Genomic DNA, 14,071 nt, shown 5'->3' with positions numbered 1-14,071 from the left:
ACCAGGACTTTATATACATAGTTTTTGACCACTGGGACAGAGTATGTTTGTTATTTGTAAGCAAGCATGCAGATGCTTATCAACAAGATTTAGCACAAAATCTAGTGCCCTGGCTCTCTGGTTTATTGGAGCAGACAATGGATTATCCACCAAGTCATACAAAAAAAATAATTTCCTTTGCATCTTTTGGGATTGTAGAAAAAATATAATTGTTTTTCTAACAGTGATTGTCTCCTTCTCCATGTGAGACTGCAAAATGCCTTACCACAAATAAAAGCATGATCTATTATATCTCAGTTCCTTCAATTTTCCTTCTACCACTTCTTCCTAGAGCTATTTTTCCCCACCCTGGCTCCAGTGATGACTTCATCAGATTTGTATTCAGGCCTTACATGATTCAGCCAGGTGTTACTCATATGTCTACATCAAAGCTACACAGAAGAGGAGTTAAATCCCTACTTCTCCAGAGAGTGCTTTTATGCCCCTTCCACCAAATTAGCACTGGCAGAAAAGGGAAGGCAGTGACACACTTGACCATACTGTTCTCTACTAAGCGTGTGTCTAACTCCTATTAGAGGATTTTGCCCTGTAATTACAGCATGACTTAATCCAGCATTAAAAAGCTGATGTGGCTGAAATTAAGACAGGACTTTTTTGAGTCCTAAAGGATTTTATCAGTGCACAAGTTTTCTTAGTGGGCTTCAGGAGGTCAAACTCAAAGAGACAAATCCATCACTGGAGTTGTATATTCATCCCAGCTAGATGCTGAGGAAACTGCTTCTCTATCCCATCATTCCACTACTACATTCTGGGTCTATATTAATAGGTTCAGGCAATACAGCCTTCATTTCCAAGGGGGATTCTTGTTTGCATATTTGTCTCTGTAATTGCAATATTCCCAGTTTTATGCCAGACTGTATAAGTGTGGTAGATTATTTATTTTGGAGCTCATTGAGTTTGATAGCTCCCTGAAACCTCCAAGCAATGTTTGTTATCCCCACATGTCCCTTTCTAAGCTATTAGCATAACCTAGCAGATATGGGTATTTTGGGACTTCTACAACACTGTCTTGTCTTTTTCTCTTATCAGTTTTCAAGGTGAAACTTGGACAACATCCAGCCTTTTCCCCTTTAAATTTATTGGAATAAAATGGATTGTCTATTCCATTGTTCTTGCTAATACTTGAAGTGTTCCTCCATCCCTCAAACAGCTTTGATGTCATCCAGCTCCACTTGAAGGGGAAAGAATGTGTTTGGGAATAATTAACAAGCTAAAAATTACTTTGTCAGAACATTTGTGTTATTGAATTACTTGCAGCTACCAGCTTTAGAGAGCTGAGACGGTGGCTGTGTACAAGTAGAGCCCTTTAAAAGGAAAAAAAGAATAGCCTTTTAGAGAAGCACATAAAGTTAGATTTAACAGGGGCAGGGTAATCTCCTGATTTTGCCTCAAAATTCTCATGTAACCTCAGGCACATCATTTAGTCTACCTACACTTCAGCCCCTCACAAAAAATCCCCCTGCTGATCCTTGACTCATTATAGCATAAGCAAATATTAACATTGCAACAGAGCTGTCTCTTAACCTGCATTCCTACCTCATCCAGCATGAGAGTCCTGTATTTTGTCAGTGCCTCTAAGCACTACTTTAGCACAAATAATACGCAACTCAGAAGTCTTTCTTTCTTCCCTCTTATGTAGAGCATTGTTGTTTTGAGGAGATGCAATAATAAAACCACCAGCCTTTATAACAAGGACTGTGAGCAATCTAAAAAAAAAAAAAAAAGTCAACTAACATATGGCTCTTTTTTCTGCCACTACAAAGCAGGAATAAAGGCACTTCTGTTGTCCCTCCACAACTTATTTAGAAACTCAAATCACTTAGTCTCTTGTTCCATAGGGAGAAAAAGCAAACATATAGAGGATTGCTTTAAAACTACACTTTGGTATGGGATAATTTTATAGAAAAGAAAGAGTTCTGGCCTTAATAAATTGCATTTTATGCCTGGCTTTCCAAGCAGTTGAGCTATCTCACCCCTGTAACTAAGATAGCTGTTCCATCAGCTGTGCCAGGATCTAGCCTGAGGCTCTTGGAGATTTAACCTTTTCAAGCCACAGTGAAGAACCTAAGATCAGATTTAGAAACCCAGTCTACATTCAGCTCTTCAAATTTTTGCTCCAATGGATCAGACTAGCTATTCTGTGCTTGAACAATTGTACAGACAAGAGCCTATATATACAAGGTCACACTCAGTAAGAAATTAGGCTTGATAGTAAAAAAGAAGAAGCTAGAGAAATAAACAAAAAAGTCTTTTTGCACAGCCCACTGTCCTGTAATACAAGCCCCTTGAGCCTCCCTTCTCTTCAAGCCCCCAAACCTCCCCCCTCTCTACTTCATCCCTTTTAAATCAAAGCTAGACCTGGCAACATCTGTGGCTCATTAATGTTATCTCCAGTGCCTGTGGTTCATTGCTAATATATAAACCCTCATCTTAGGCTAGCTTGTATCCTATGAGATGCTTTGTCAGAGGAAGGTTGGTAGTACTTTAGAGGGAGGAGTAGTTCTTCACTTGGGAAGAAAATAGTGAAGTGTAAAAATGTTTTTCATTTCTACAAAGCTCCTGTTAATGGTCTGTTGTAGCAACAGGAAGTGTTTCTGTAAGGAAGCTGAAGAAAATCAGGTCTGTCCTAGATGTCTGAAACCCTAGGTAGGCAAATTTTCTCTATTGTTGTATTGCTAACTTAGTCTCTGCTGTATGACTCCTAAGGGGGAGTTACACCTAGTAATGGAATGATTTCTTAGAGTAGTTCTTATTTCCTCACTAATACGTTTTATTACAAAAGCTGTGTTGTACCTTTTCATCTTATGCCTTTTTAGTATCCCTATACTTTCAACTGATGGAAAGGGCAGAGCATACAATGTGAAGAAGCAGCAAAGATTAAAAATCCTTAGGAAGCCAGCAAATGAAGGAGTCTTTGGTTGCAGTGGGTGGAGAAGGATGGGTTGTCCTTGACAACTAACATAGCCAAGCCTGGCATGTGTGAGAGCTATTTGCTTGTCTTTCAGCTCCCCAAAGGAAATATCTGGTGTTTGGACTGAGAGGCACCCAAAGCCATGCACCATCATTCAGCACCCTTATTTTATTGTCTCTGCAGAGAACCATAGGCTCTGAACACAGATCATTCTGCTAAATGAGTTAGTATGTGTATTAAATCCTGTATTGAACACACTCGTATTAAGCTCAGCTGTGTTGTATTTATTCTGTTGAAAAACAAAAGAATGCTGTGCCTTCCTAAGGAGTTAATCCACTGCCTCTGACCCTGTGGTCTGCCTCAGAAGCTATAGTTAAAGCTCTGCCTTTAACCACATCCTCTGTGTGTTGTGTGTTGAGTTTGTGCTGCTTTGTGTTTCTTTCTCTCCTGACTGTGAGGTGAAAAAAAGGTGAGAGGGAAGCCATTGGGAAGTGTGGCTAAGGAAGGGAAAATACAACATATCAGCCAGACCACCCAGTTGTCACTAAGATGGAAGGTGTCAAAATGTAAATAGAGGTTGCTGTCACTGTGCAGGCTTAAAAAAAAAAAAAAAAAAAAAGAAATTGGAAATTCAATTTAATGTGTAGGGGGAAAAAAATCTTGATGACTTGAGTGTGTGATGAGATCTCAAAACTTTGAGGGCCAGACATTGTAGCAGGATGCCTAAACATGAATTTCTAAATAGCATGTGTCAAGTGCTGATGTCCTGATTTGAACTCTAATGCTAGCTGAGGAGGTAGTACAAGATGTTTGCTTCATACCCCCAGCCTACATGCACCCCCAGTGCCCCCACAGCCTGTGCATGGTTGTTCTCTCTGCTTCAGTTTAGAATTCTTCTTTGAACTTTAGTTCTCATTATTTTTGGACTTGTCACTTTGTTTGGAAAGATTTATTTCCACTGTTCCTTCTCTGTTCTTTCGCTGCCTCTTCTCCTCTGGATGCTTTTTTGGCAAAGCCCACTGCTATTTTTTATGACTTTGTGTACTGTTTCAAAACAGTAAAATGTTTTTGAAGCAAGATGATCCTGTGTTGCTATGTTCATGCAGTAGCTCTTCCACCTCTGCTCAGTTTTTAAAGGCTTGAGCTAAACTTCTGGTTTTCAGTGCTCATTAAGAAAATAAGTCACTCCAAATTGCAAAACTTAAAAAAAAAAAAAACAAACAAACAACCAAAAACCAACTTTTCTGTGTGAGTATCATAGTCTTACTGAGGTTTTCTTACTTCCCTCCACAACAGCAAGCCAGACGTCTTTTTGTGATTACACACTTTTACTCACACATACGAGTAAAAAGGAGCAGTCCTGATACTTCTACCTGGTGAAGTTGGCTTAAACTGGTGGTGTAAGAGGAACAGGTGGCCAGTGTGATTTCTGAGTTGCCACTTCCTTTGGACAGCAAGACTAAGGCTAAAATATTTGTCCCTGTGTATTTTGGATCATGTACCATTCTAGTGACAAGTGGACTGATTTCACTTGGAAGCTGGAGGCAAAGATCTAAAGCTAATTTTAGTAGCTCAAAAATCATTCCGGTATATAAATATACATGTAAATAGATTTGATTGGTTGAAATGGTTTTCCTTTAGTACTCTGGGGTGAGGCTTGTCCTGTGTCTACAGGCTCCAAGAAGCTCTTGAAAACTCTTCATTTTATTCAGTACACTAAATGACAGCAATAGACTTTTATATCAAGATTATTTGGAGAAGTTGTCTCTGTGTACTTAGCCAGTCTAGCTTGAGTGTTAATTTTGTATTGGGGTGGGGAACAAAGCTCAGAATCCTGTGCTTATAATGGGAATAAAAACAACTATTAAAGTTGGATTTTTATTTCTTCTCAACTATTTTTTTTCCTAAATTGAGGCATCAGTAAAAACACTCTTTCTCATTTTTTCCAGTTGATTTTTTTTGTTTACTTGTTTGCGTGTTTCTTTGCAGAACTGCTTTTTGAGGTGCTGAGATTGCTGCACAATATTGGTCTGTGTTAAAGGTTTAAACACAGATAAGGAAGATGATGCATGAATAATAGCTAAATTAGAAAAATAATCATGGGATGTGCTCTTCAATGAAAAAAAAAAAAAAAAGCTGTAAGAGAAGTACCATTCTGTTTTATACTAAGGGATAGCATAGTCTTACCTGCCAGGAGTGTAAACTCACCACAAATATAAGAGGTCCATCTCTGATGAAGCTTTTCCTGATTTTGAGCCTCAGTTTTCCCATCACAAGAATAGAAATATCCTAACCTGTATTAGAATGGCCTCTTTCAGTACTGCATCTTCATATTTTATGTAGTGATCTAGACCTTTTTATTTTTGATGTCAAATTTGCAAGGTTAAAGAGGAACTTTCTACTGATGCTGCATGAATCATGTTAAAAAAAAGTCTCTGGATAAATGTCCTCCAAGAAGTTCAAATTTAGATTAAAAGACTCCAAAGTGGTGTGGACTTCCATTTCCTTTGCTGAATTTTTTGTATGGCTATAGAAAACCCCTTATCAGTAGATAAGGTGCACCTAGGTGCAGTCTGCTGGCTGGTGGACTGACAAGATGCTGGAAATACATATCTATAGCTTTCCAGAGATGTGGAACTGAGGGACCAGTGTAACTCTTTAAGGAGGGTTGCAACAGCAACCAGAGGAGGGTAGCTCCCTGATTTGAACTGGATATTAGCGAAGGACAGACAAATGCCAAATTGAGGACCAGGAAGGATGGCGGGTTATCACGTGTAGTTATCTACAGAGACCATTACCCAGTCCTACCTGGGAAGATCTAATGCTTCTTTCAAAGGTAACAATTTCTTGTATCTTTTCTGTAAGAAAACTTTCAAAGGACCTTATTCTTCTCAGTTATTCAAAGTTTCTCTGCACTTTCCACCTGAAACATGTGAGACAGTTTATCCTTACACCTTTCTCTGAGTCAGTGCTAGCTGCAATACCTTTTTTTCCCTCCTGATGAATGACTTCCATCTATTACTAAAGAAAAGCTTAATTCCACCAGTAGACCATCTCCTGCACCTGCTTCCTCTTTGTTGAAGAGCATTAGCCAGAACTATATGCTAAGGTGTGACAAATATACAATCTAAGAAAAGAGGATTGTGGACAACTCAGGAGGAAATGGTGAATTCATCCCCTTTTGGTGGAAAGGGACATCCCGAAATGAGAGCAACTCTGTCAACAGTTGTAGTGCTGTTGCAATTTGAACCAGACCCTTGTACATCTGCAAAAATAATTTGTGCAGCAGTCACTGGAGGGGTAATAAAGACTTTTTTTTTTTTTTTTTTTTAATCCAGTCATTGGTAGAATGAATGGATATTGTCAAAAGAATCCCTTTCCTGTTTTAAAAATAAGCATATCTTGCTTCAGCTTCTGCAAGACACAAATGCCCCAATCACTTCCTCTTCCTTTCTGGACCACAGCTCCGGCCTTCAAGGGCAAAACAAAGAAGTTCAAATTCTAGTGAGACCTGTGGAATGCAGCTCACAGTGAGTTTTATACAGAGGGTCTTCAGGAAACCAGGAAGTTTCCCTTGGAAAGTGAAAAACAAGTCTCACCTGAAGAAATAAATCTAAATAAGTTGAAGGTGAAAGTACTGGGTTTTGGAATGGGCTGTGTTAATGGTCTACAGGGACAGGAGCTGTGAGAGAGGAACTGCTGTCCATCACTGTTGTTAAGGCATTCTCCTGTTATTTTGCCTTGTGTGGAGTTTGCAGCTCAACCAGCTTCAAATCCAAGGAAATGTCTCCATTCCCTGAACTAAATAGGACTAGTTATGTTTTTGAGGGAACCTGTGGCTGCCTGCACTGAAAGTGAATAACTAGAGTGAGACTAGGCAGGGGCACTGTCTGCTATTTCACATGCTTTCCACACAATACTCATACCTGTCACCTGGGTTCAAAGGATCCCCAGAGCGAGGGGAACATGTTTGCTTTATCCTCAGTGTCTCCACTGCATGAGCTAAAATTTTGAATCTAAATTCACAGTTTAATAATTTCAGAGATCAGGTTTGTGGTCTCTTCAAAGGTTTCTATTGCAGAGGAGATGTAACGCTGGTCCTGAAGAAGGCTTACGCTTGTATGCAGGTCACAGTTTGCCTCTGAACACCATACAGATTGTCCTGATCAGTTTGGCTTTCTCCTGTCTGTGTATCCCAGAAGGGAGGAAGGTGAGACTTAGCAGAGCACTGTTGGGGATCCAACATCATCACTCAGGTCTTCTAACTCTTATGTTTGCAGCACAGGAAGCTGTCATGTTAATACTCTTAACAAGCCCCAGAATAGCAAGATAGTGGATGATTGGTAGAAATGGTTTTTTAAAAGTTTGCTATATATCAAAGATTCTTTGAAGAAGAAAACAATTTCCTGGGAAGAATGTTTTCTTGAGCATCATATGCAAGTTATTCCCTGTTGTACTGTGTTTTGAGCTCTGTAGAAGGTGTGAGGGTTTGCCCACATAACCTTCAGCTACGTTTGCCTTCCCTGCCCACTCTTTCCTCTACTGTTCAGGGCAGTGTCTGCCATTCTCCCATCTGGTCACTGATCCTGCTTTAGACACTGTCTTTATTTCTAACCAGTTGCAGGGAGAAGGGAATCCTGTGTTTGGCAGAGCTTGTTTCAATTCTGTTTGATTTTGCTTAGCTCTCATAAAGTTGATCCCAAAGGGCCCTCTCCATTGCATCAGCTTGCTGCTTACTTTCAGCTTCCATGCTTTTGCTTGCTTGCAGGCAGTCACCCAAGAGCAAAGTCAAACAAACTAGGCTACCAGGAGGCCAGCCAGAGGCTGTTCTTGCAAAAGAAATTTCACCCATCTTACCCAGAAAAGGGTGGGGAAAGAGACAAATTCCCTATTAAACTGCTGGCCAAGGGACACCCTGAATATTCCCATCTCCTTTTGAAACAAATATCAATAATTTATTTTTGTTATGGGGGTGGAGGGACCTGTTATGGACACAAGGATTTTATTGCTTGTAGTTTCAATCTAAATTTCAGCTGCCAGCATTTCAGGGCTATGTAACAGCCAAAACAGAGAAAAAAATAAAACGACCACAAACTTAACAGTAAAGCTGCAAAATTGAAACGCTCATAAGTTAAGGAAAGCCAGATGTAAAGGTGCCATAGTGAAGCTCTGTTCATCTTTTTTTTGTTGTTGTAAGACATTAACGCAGCCTTCACCTAATGAAATAAGGAACACTGTCCAATTTGCATTTCTCTAATATCTGGAATCTGCTCCTCTTCTGGTCTGGGTAGATATTAAAAAGAGAAGAAATGGGACCACAGGAGATGATGTCTACCTGCATCAATATAGTGCCACAATGTTCTCCAGCATCTGGTGCCAGCAAGCCCTACTCTGCTCTTGGCACACAAAGCAGGAGCACGCTGCATGCACAAGAGCAGTGAGGGAATTGGACTGTGCTCCTTGCATGTCGAATATAGTTGCCAAACAGTGAAAAACTTTCTTTTAAGCCTGTGGGGCTTTTTGTAACTTTACAACTTGACCATATTTATGTAGATTTTTGCTTTTCACATTGATGGTATAAGGGCCATCTATGAGACCAGGGCAGTCCTTCTGTCAAATTTTGCATTCCTATTCTAAGCAAAGGCATTACAGTTTTTTAATGGAATTGTTGTTTAATTCTTTTTTCACTTGGACAAATAAATGTCTTTCTTCAATTTTCACTGGGAGAGGAACTCTCCTAGATGAAACTTGAAAGAAAATAATTCTGAAGCAGTGTCATGGAAAACTTCAGGTTGAGCTATTTCAGAGTGATAATGTTAAATGATAAAACAGAAGCTTTTCTTAAAGAAAAAGAAATTAAATTCTATCTGCATTTCCTATGTTTACAAAACATGGAATGACAGGGCTGTTCAGGGACCCCCATGCAAATTCCCATTCCTTGTGTGAATAGCACCAAATTCACCTCAAATCCTGCCACTGATTTGTATGGAGGGTCAAGAGTCCAGAACCCTCAACTTCTTCAGGGGTACTGGGTACACTTAAATAGAGACAAGGTTGCCTGACGCCAAGTACAGGAAAGACAAAGGTCTATATTAATCCTTCCGTTCCCAGGAGACACCCAAGGATGGTGTCAGCATGAGAACACCCAAGTACTCTCTTATGACCTCAGCTGTGTCTTGATGACCTTCATCAAGTCCTGTGAAAGCGCTGTGCCTGAGCAACCTCTGTCAGCAACCCAGAGCTCTACACAGTCCTGCTGTCTCTGCTTGGAAAATTTCCTTGGCTTTGCTTCCTCAGCAACTTTTAAAAGCTCCATAGAGACTGTAACTCCAATGGCTCAAGTCAGCAAAGCCACACTGTTCATCCATTCCCAAACACATTGCTCATTTTGAGAAAAAAAATGGAATTAAAAGCCTTCTTTAATACCTGTGTATATGTATATAAATATAATAAATAAGGAAACAAGCATTTGAGGCAAGCTGAAAATATTTTTTGCTTTTTATTGCCTCTACTTGAATCAAACCATTTAGATTAACTTTATTCTTTCCAATAAATTATGAGTGTGTTACTTCCATGGCTCATTTATGATGTGGGAAGTGTGTGAGGGGCATGTGCCTCAGAGCCCACTGGGTCTGTGCTGTTCGGCCCAAAGAAAAGGCTACCAGCCATTATTTTTGTCTTTATTTTCATGGAAACAGAAAGTGGATTTGAGGTGAAACATCTGGCTTGTTTTGGGGAAAAGTTATTTATCTCTTCTTTCGCCTTGGCTTTTCAATTTTTTTCTCTTTTTTTCCTAAACTCTTGCCCCTTTATAGAGTAAGAACCTTGTTTGAAGCCCATTGGATTTTTCCATCAGCTTCAGCAAGACCTTGGATCAGGCCCTAGATACAGATATGGATTTCTTTCCACTCTCCTTTTTAACTGTCTTCTTTTGATCCCTGGTGGAAATGCCTTGTGCATTTGCTGGAGTGTTTGGTATATCCCTGCCTACTGCATGTGGAGGTATGTTTCTGTATTCCTAAATTTCTATTTATGCCAACATCCTAGATAATATACAAACATTTTGGGTAGTTCAGAAGGGAGGTAAAGTCTCTTCCACAGGAGACAAGATCATGGTGAACTGAGGGAAAAGGCCTATGACACTGATTCTAATGCATTGCATCCCTGTCAGGGACATGTCAATTGTATATGAAAATAAAAAGGAGCCTACATTTTATTCAAATCTCTACCAGACCATTAAGAGCTCCAAGTATGTGAGAAGTTATGTCTTCTAAATCTGCATGTGATCTACTGTTTGAACAAGTTCCCCAAGGATGTGCTCATGGTCCAAGTGACCAGGAAAGCAGCACTACACACTGCACTTCTTCCTTCCTAAACAGCAGGTTTTGGACAGGAATTTCGAGTTTTAATACCACCACTACTGGCTGACAGTCTCTGGCATGCAATATGCATATGAACCTAGGACTGGAGAAATTTTTCTTTTTCTTCAAACAGTGGCATCCTCTACGTATTAGCAAAAATAAATCTTGCATGTCTCGTATTCAGAAAGGCTTTCTACATCCAGTATTTCTACGGGAAGGCACTGATTCTACTTAGAAGCTAGCCTCCAGCCAAATTTAGCTTACATTGGCCTTGGTGTTCAGTCAGTAATGGAGTGAATGGATGTTTTCTTAGGCATATATCACTCCAACCACACAAGAATACCTTTTTTTTGTGTGCGGGGGAAGCCTTAAAATACAGGTGTCTCACTGGGTATGTTTGAAACCCATTCTTGTTGAGCCCATTTTGCATCTTGCTCAAGATTTCCATCTGACCCTGTGTACATACACTCTAACATCTCACATATTGTGTCAGCTTTGAGACAGAATTTATAGCTGAGCAGTTCACCTCTGCCCATCTGCCCTCCCTCTCTTCCTAATTTATGAATCAGCAAAGTGATCAATGTTATTTAAAAAATCTTGCTACTTGACATTGTTTATGCTAATTCTTTCTGTATCTGAGAATTGATAACCTTGCATTATACACATTATTCTTATTCTGCTTACATTTCATCAGTGCACCTTTTCATTTCTGTGTTCTTTCCTATTAGTCAGGTCCTCCTTGTCTCTTCTCCCTGAACACCAAAGCAAAGTGTCCATGTGATTTCTGGTTTCTCCTGACCTTCAGAACTGACCTGGGGACAATTTTCTCTAAATTAATAGAATCAATTGTCAAAATCAGACTTGGTTTCTAAATCAGTTATTAAAATTCTATTCTAAGAGGCTTTGCTCTCTGTGCTGGTTCTCTCATGGTCTCTCTTACTCTTTCTGCTTACCAAGAGTAGCTCTGAAGCTTTGATCCCCACTCCACCAGGTCCAGCTTTTAGCCTTGTTTCTGTATTCCACACCCTCCTGGTAAACCAGTAGATACTTGTCTGATGTACAACCACGCAGGGTCTCTCTTCATTTGTCTTCACATGATGCCTCCCTTATTGTTCCTCTTTATGTAGCTAAGGAACCATTTCTTATCATCTCTGCTAGCCTTATTCAGGGGTTTAGCCTACATGGTTTCTCTGGAGGTTTGACTAATCAGAACTGTCTTTTGTAGCCTTTTTTAAAGCTGCACCGGGACAAATAGCCAGTAGGAATACTTGCACAATATTCTTTGGTTTCCTACAGCAAGGTCCTGTACCCTCATGGTCCCTGAGGTGGAGCATCCTCAAGAGTGCTCATGAGCATCTGGGTTTAGGAAACTAGTAATTTCTATCTTGTTGATCCCAAACAACACACTTATTTTTAAATAACTTCCTTTTTTCTTGACTTAAAGTCCATCTGCTTTTGTTTCCTACATTCAAAGGATCTTATAGGAGGAAGTGGGTGGTCATCCAGCTAGAAATATCACCAAGCTCTCACACCATCTGGCTGTTTCCTAAGATCCTTCCAAGCATATTGCCCAAAAGTGACCTCCAGACTACTTGTGAACTGGTAGGGATTAAATGTTCAGACAAAATATGTGAGCAACAGATGAAGCTGTATTGTAAGAAGCTATTCATCAAGGAGATTCCTCCACTTGTCTCTTGACAAGGTCTGAAACAACATCTGGACCAGAATTTTTGTCACATGATTTTAAATATGCTGACATTTGACTTCAGTGACACATTCTGATACCCTTTCAAAATAAGCACCTTCCAGATGAGGATTTAATTTAGATTTAAGATTGTATTTACTGTCTATTAATAAAGTACTACATAATAACTCAAACCACATTTATTGAGACTGCTGTTATTATGTAATAGGATATTATGCTTCTATTTCTTAGCTGGCACCACTCAATTATATATGAATTAAAGAAATTTTCTAGTTTACTAAGAAGCCAGCAGTTGTTCTTAGCATGGATTTGGTGTTGGTAACCAGAGCAACCTCACATTGTGCAAATTAGGTTTCTCCTAGGTAACAGCTGCCCATAATTTTGGCTCACATTCTCATTCTTGACTTGTACAGATCACCCTGAAAAAGGAAGATGAGGAAAGGTAGAGAGCAGGGTTTCAGGAAGAGGAGGCTAAAGACACTGGCCCAACATAACAGCAAGTTCGAGGTGGACCAACATGTGACTGCAGATCTCCTGAGGTTATACTCTCATTTAATTTACCCTTGTGCTGCAGGTGGAAATCCTGCCCCTGCAGCTATTCCATACCCCAGGGGCATCTCTTAACTCTCCAGCAATTGTTCCCCTGTGGTGTGGGAGTCTGTTTTTACAAAAGAAATAAAAAACTTTGAAAGATATTTTTTTTTTCCCCACCATAATGTAGAAAGGGAACATTTATGAAATCTCAGTTTCATGGGGTGGAAAATTGCTTCCCTCTCTACTCTAGAGCAGATTGATAAAAGACTCATGATAGCTATTGAATTCGGGGGGGATTTTTGATCTGTGCAGCTGTGCATAATCCTTAATATTTTTACAAGTCACTGGAGGCATTTAGAAGGGTCAACATGGTATGAAATCTGGACCTGAAAGTGAAACACAGTGTCTGTCAGAGGGGCCAGATTTTAATTGGAAACTAAATTTCATTTTAGAGGAAGAGGAAAATACCACACTTCTAATGAGATCCAGGGTACTCCAGAGTGCAGCCTGCAAAGAATATTTAAATAAAAAAAAGACCTGTTTAGAAAGACCTTTTGTAAATTACTCCTTGATATTGTAGGTAGATAAATGCACTTGAGTTCATTTCTCACAAATTAAAAACCATATATAAAACATGCTGATGACTTAAAGTAAGATTTTGAAAGTAGTTTTAACTTCAACTAGGAAAAGTTGCTCATTATTTTTCAAATTGCTCAGAGAAGCTAAAGAGTTTCTTTTCTTAAATATTTAAAAGGGGATTATTTTTATATGAAAGTGGAAAGCAAGAACCAAATTCCTTGTAAGTGAAAAATTCCAGTTTTCATGAGGTGCTTTCAATTAAAGGATGAATTGAGAGGGTGCTGCCTTTTTTTTTTTTTTTTTTGGTTAAGTTTAGATTTCTGCACCTTGAAATAATTCAGGGTATTCAAAACATAGTACAAATATTGGTGCTTATAAATGAGCTTTTAGGAGTGGTAGTGAGGATTTTGTTTCAGTATTTTGCTCAAACAAGGTGAAACCTTGAGCTCAGGTTTTGATTCTTAAATAGTCATTTGATGAGGATGGAGTTTTTGTACTTTGTGCATTGCAACAACCAGAGGATGAGGGCCTAGGAAGAAAGGATGGTGGGTTCCTGCCTCTTCCAGCATGCAAGACCCTCAGAACAACCTGGGAAATGCAGAGAGAGATGCAATGATCCTAAGAGGACCAAAGTCAGGGTTCACTACCTCAAAAGCAAAACGAGGCAAAGGCAAGAGGTTTTACTTTCCTATTTCACCAAATGTACTTATCTTAAAGAAGCTGAAAGTTTTTTTGGTTGAGGAATGAGGATGACATTCCTTCCTCTCTCTCCCTCTATTATTCTTAACCCATGGCCTCAACTGATTTGCTCAATACAGCAGAGCCTTGAAGTCAGAGATCTCAGCAGAATAATGATGGCATGTGAAAGGATGTGGTGTCCTTGTGTGATAATTAAAACTAAGGGCTAAAGAGATTAGTTAC

Source organism: Myiozetetes cayanensis, unplaced genomic scaffold, assembly GCF_022539395.1.
Source record: "Myiozetetes cayanensis isolate MyiCay16 unplaced genomic scaffold, myiCay2020 scf9, whole genome shotgun sequence".
Classification (NCBI taxonomy): Eukaryota; Metazoa; Chordata; class Aves; order Passeriformes; family Tyrannidae; genus Myiozetetes; species Myiozetetes cayanensis.
Note: the sequence above shows the minus strand (reverse complement) of the source record.